Here is a 5,000-nt window from a genome sequence, read left to right as displayed (position 1 = left end):
AGATCCATCCCTGGGCGACTCGACCTATCAAAACTTATACATAGATTACTTGATCGTAGTGGGAAGTTCGAGTACGACCAAGTAACTCTCACGCATTTTAATCAGAACTGATGATGTGGTCAGGAAGTGTTAATCGAAATTCCACTGGATGTGGGGAAAATCACTACGACCTATTGAACTGAAGTGATCGGTGAAATAACTACAGTTATACAGATGATATTGAAAAGCTTCGCATTTAAATCACGCTTTGCCTCAAAGCTTTGTCTACCAAGATCAGGGATGCCACCTCGGTTGTCTCTCTTAGGAGGATGTAAAATTGCTTTTTAGATTTTGTATATTGTGAAAAGCATCGAGACCTATAAATGCGTTCTTACGAAGTTCATGAAAAATATTATACATCAAATGGAAACTCGGAAAAAGCCGAGGCCTGCATGGGATTTGAACCCACGACCATCAGTGATCGTATTATTATTATGTGCCTAGTTTTTATCTTGTAATCTGAAACACACACATGTAAAAAATGAATATCCGAGGCAGTAAAATTTCCTTCGGCTATTTCTAACAAAAATGAACGAGAAAAAAAACGGATTAAAAACCGAGTTATTTATTCGAACAGGCACGTGGAAAAATGGCCGCGCGAAATCTGGGTTGTTCGCTCCTACTCGTATCCACATTTCGAGCGGCCATTTTGTTCTCGTGCCTGTCTTCTTCTCACGCTCGACTAGAGGGATTGCTCGTAGTTTACTTCGGAGATCGTGCGTCGATCTTTTAAGCGAACTGACGCCGTACAAGTTGTTTTTGAGACTATCTTGGTTGAGAACCGCCACAAGGCTGAATAGGACTGTTACCTACGGAAATCTTTTGTGAATCGCGAAAGAGTGTTACACGTTAAAGGAAAACCAGATTTCACGTGGTAAAGGATTCTCAAATGACTTCTTCGATTCTTTCGGTTGGCACTGAAGCCGACGGCTTTGAACCACGTGCATTCATAACAACAGTCCTTTTCTGCAGCCCTTAACAAACGTTTTTTAATAAAAATTATATAAGAATAAAAGCACGTCATTTGCGCAGTTCGATCAAAACGAGATCGAGTTCGTTCTGACCGAAATTCGGAATCACGACGTCCGGACACGACACTGCATACATACATACATACATACATACTTTATTGAACCTCCCCAAAGGGGCTTTTCAGGAACAATAATAATTATAAAATAATAATTTACATAATTATTTAAATCATTTACAAGATTAAAATAACCAATCATCACTATCAATTGCATAACTACTTATCACAATATCAATCACTTCCTAAAAAATCCCTTAGCAGTTTGTTCCCTACACGCTTCTTAAAGATTATTTCGTTGCTACAAAGTTTCAAATTAGATTCCAAGGAATTCCATATGCTAACAGTTCGGTAATAAAAAGTTCTCTGTCCAGAGGCCACTTATGCAGTTTTAAAAAGAGGGATATTTAAAAATTGGGAACTCCTGGTTGTATAACTATTTACATCAGAACGTTTGGTGAAAATAGTGCTCAGGTATTCAGGGGCACGACAATTCATACATTTAAAAGCCAAAATGGTATTTCGATAGTAAATCTGACTGGATACTGGAAGCCACTTAAGGCGTTTCAGTTCAGGCGTAACATGATATATTTCCGAATTCCAGAGTTTCCTTGTTCGTTCCTTTCGTTCTTGACCAGCCCCGCCACAAGGCAGGGCGACGAAAAATTTAGTCTAGAGACTCATTCAGTTGTTCCCCTCCACGGAAATCTTTAGTAAAAGGCGAAAGATTTATGCGTGTTGAAGGAAAACCAGAGCTAACGAGGTAATTGATTGCATTGACGATTCTATTCAGCTTGGCGCGGTAACACTGGTGGGATGCCGTATCTACGAGGGCTCAATCACGCATGCGTGATCAGACAGAAGTGTCAATATGCTTCTTCGATTGTTGGAGCCGACGGCTTCGAGCCGCGCGAGTTCACGGCGAAAGTCTCTTTTTGTAGTTTTTAACGAGATTTTTTTATTTAAATTTCAGAGGTTGCAATGAATAAAAAGCCAGTTATTTGCGCACTTCCTCGTAAAAAAGTAGCCCTGGCTCGTTAATAATCGACAGAATCAAGGCGTCCGGACGCGAGAGATCTGACTACAGATGAGTCAGATCTCAGATCTCTCAGGGTGGTTTAGTGGTTATCTATCGGGCCTCCCACCACTATGAGCCGGGGTTCAATTCTGGCCTCGGCTAGCATGTGGGCCGAGTTTCAGTCGATCTCATCTGACTCGAGGGTTTTTCTCCGGGGACTTCGGTTTTCCTCCCTCATCAAAATCGACTCACAGCTAATTAACATTTAGCTGTGGTGCTGTGCTCCGACATCAAACATGGACTGTATAGCGGCAGCCAGAGGCGCCTTTGTATGCTTTCAGCCCGATGTCGTGAGCTGCGCCCTTCGCAATTCAGTCCTCGACTGCAAGTAAGGGTGATTAGCACTAGCAATATTTATTTATTTATTTGGCATCAAAGTTGTTGAATTGCTTTATTACGAGCCCCGCCACTAGGCAGGGCGACGAAAAATTAGTCTAAAGACTCATTCAGTTGTTCTCCTCCACGGAAATCTTTAGTAAAAGGCGAAAGATTTATGCGTGTTGAAGGAAAACCAGAGCTAACAAAGTAAAGGTATGCATTGACAATTACTTTCAGCATGACGCGATAACACAGGTGGGATGCCGTATCGACGAGCGCTCAATCACGCATGCGTGTTCGGGAGTGTCAATGTACTTCTTCGATTGTTGTAGCCGACGGTTTCGAGCCGGGCGAGTTCACGGCGAAAGTCTCTTTTTGTTGATTTTATAGAGCTTTCTTAACTTAAATTCCTCAGACTGCAATGAAGTATCAAAAGCCTGTAATTTGCGCACTTCCTTCATATAAACTATCTCAGGCTCGTTACTGACCGACGGAATCGCGATTTCAGGACACGAGATATCTGAATACAGCGTTTCATTCCACGTTCGCGTCAAAGTTATTCCTTTAATTCATGAGGAGCCCCGCCACAAGGCAAGGCGACAAGAAATTGGTCAACAGACTCATTCAATTGTTCTCCTCCACGGAAATCTTTAGTAAAAGGCGAAAGATTTATGCGTGTTGAAGGAAAACCAATGCTAACAACGTAAGGGTATGCATCGACAATTACTTTCAGCATGACGCGATAACACAGGTGGGATGCTGTATCTAATTAGTACTGAAAAGAGTGCTCATTCACGCATGCGTGTTCAGGAATGTCAATGAAATTCGTTAATTGTTTCGGTTGGCGATGAGGCAGACGGCATCGAACCATGCGCATTCACAGGGGGAGACTTTGTTTTATAGTTTTTAAACGAGAATTCTTGACTTAAATTTCTGATGTTGCAATGAAATATCAAAAGCCTGTGATTTGCGCAATTCCTTGATCGAAACTAGATTGAGTCATTGACCGAAAGAAACACCATGTGTACACACGAGAGATCTGACAGCAGCGCTTCGTTTCGCATTTTCGACAAAGTTCTTTCTGTTTGATGCTGAGCCCCGCCACAAGGCAGGGCGACAAGAAATTGGTCAACAGACTCATTCGGTTGTTCTCCTCCACGGAAATCTTTAGTAAAAGGCGAAAGATTCATGCGTGTTGAAGGAAAACCAGAGCTAACAACGTAAGGGTATGCATTGACAATTACTTTCAGTATGACGCGATAACACAGGTGGGATGCTGTATCTAATTAGTACTGAAAAGAGTGCTCATTCACGCATGCGTGTTCAGGAATGTCAATGAAATTCGTTGATTGTTTCGGTTGGCGATGAGGCAGACGGCATCGAACCATGCGCATTCACAGGGGGAGACTTTGTTTTATAGTTTTTAAACGAGAATTCTTTACTTAAATTTCTGATGTTGCAATGAAATATCAAAAGCCTGTGATTTGCGCAATTCCTTGATCGAAACTAGATTGAGTCAATGACCGAAAGAAACACCATGTGTGCACACGAGAGATCTGACAACAGCGCTTCGTTTCGCATTTTCGACAAAGTTTTTTCTGTTTGATGCTGAGCCCCGCCACAAGTCAGGGCGACGAAAAATTTTGTCTACAGACTCATTCAGTTGTTCTCCTCCACGGAAATCTTTAGTAAAAGGCGAAAGATTTGTGCGTGGTGAAGGATTACCAGAGCTAACGGAAAGGCTAATTGCATTGACGATTCCATTCAGCTTGGCGCGGTAACACAGGTGGGATGCAGTATCTACGAGCGCTTAATCACGCATGCGTGTTCAGAAGTGTCAATGTACTTCTTCGATTGTTGGAGCCGACGGCTTCGAGCCACGCGAGTTCACGGCGAAAGTCTCTTTTTGTAGTTTTTACCGAGATTTTTAAATTTAAATTTCAGAGGTTGCAATGAAGAATCAAAAGCCTGTTATTTGCTTACTTCCTCATGAAAAGTAGCCCATGCTGGTTACTAACCGACAGAATAAAGGCGTCCGGACGCAAGAGATCTGATTACAGCGTTCGGTTGCACGATAGCATCAAAGTTGTTGAATTGCTTTATGACGAGCCCCGCCACAAGGCAGGGCGATGAAAAATTAGTCTACAGACTCATTCAGTTGTTCTCCTCCACGGAAATCTTTAGTAAAAGGCGAAAGATTTATGCGTGTTGAAGGGAAACCAGAGATACTTTGGCTGAGGTCGCTCGGAGCGTTTTTTGAAATTGACGCGTTTATGCACATGGGACACGGTATCCAATAAAGTGGGCAATCACGTATTTAAAGCTGTTAATGGGCTTCGATTCTCTCGGTCAGCACCGCGGCCGACGGCGTCGAACCACTCTCATACAAAGCGAAAATCCTTTTTTTGTAGGCTTAAAACAACTTTATTCTGTGAGATGCCGCAGGCAGCCACCGTGACAATTCGGGCCCATTCTCTTTTTTAATTTTTTTTTTCTTCGTAGCTTCGTAGCCACAAATGTGCATACCCCAGGGATAGT

General features: G+C 42.5%; 1 protein-coding gene and 6 non-coding genes across 7 annotated transcripts in view; all 7 read right to left on the bottom strand.

Annotated features, from left to right (window-relative positions):
• The window catches only part of LOC137995357 (RNA-binding protein 25-like), an 18,965-nt gene that overhangs the window by 5,185 nt on the left and 8,780 nt on the right, over positions 1-5,000 (bottom strand). The window lies entirely within an intron of this gene.
• Positions 1,703-1,824, bottom strand: LOC137998248 (U5 spliceosomal RNA). The gene has a single exon (XR_011122808.1). It is a non-coding gene; the product is annotated as a U5 spliceosomal RNA (small nuclear RNA).
• Positions 2,544-2,664, bottom strand: LOC137998233 (U5 spliceosomal RNA). The gene has a single exon (XR_011122794.1). It is a non-coding gene; the product is annotated as a U5 spliceosomal RNA (small nuclear RNA).
• LOC137998170 (U5 spliceosomal RNA) lies at positions 3,040-3,160 on the bottom strand. Its single transcript, XR_011122735.1, has one exon. It is a non-coding gene; the product is annotated as a U5 spliceosomal RNA (small nuclear RNA).
• Positions 3,557-3,677, bottom strand: LOC137998167 (U5 spliceosomal RNA). Its single transcript, XR_011122732.1, has one exon. It is a non-coding gene; the product is annotated as a U5 spliceosomal RNA (small nuclear RNA).
• On the bottom strand, positions 4,074-4,195 carry LOC137998172 (U5 spliceosomal RNA). Its single transcript, XR_011122737.1, has one exon. It is a non-coding gene; the product is annotated as a U5 spliceosomal RNA (small nuclear RNA).
• On the bottom strand, positions 4,570-4,690 carry LOC137998164 (U5 spliceosomal RNA). The gene has a single exon (XR_011122729.1). It is a non-coding gene; the product is annotated as a U5 spliceosomal RNA (small nuclear RNA).

The sequence above is a fragment of the Montipora foliosa genome, chromosome 3 (assembly GCF_036669935.1).
Source record: "Montipora foliosa isolate CH-2021 chromosome 3, ASM3666993v2, whole genome shotgun sequence".
Classification (NCBI taxonomy): Eukaryota; Metazoa; Cnidaria; class Anthozoa; order Scleractinia; family Acroporidae; genus Montipora; species Montipora foliosa.
Note: the sequence above shows the minus strand (reverse complement) of the source record. Positions and strands in the feature narration are given on the sequence as shown.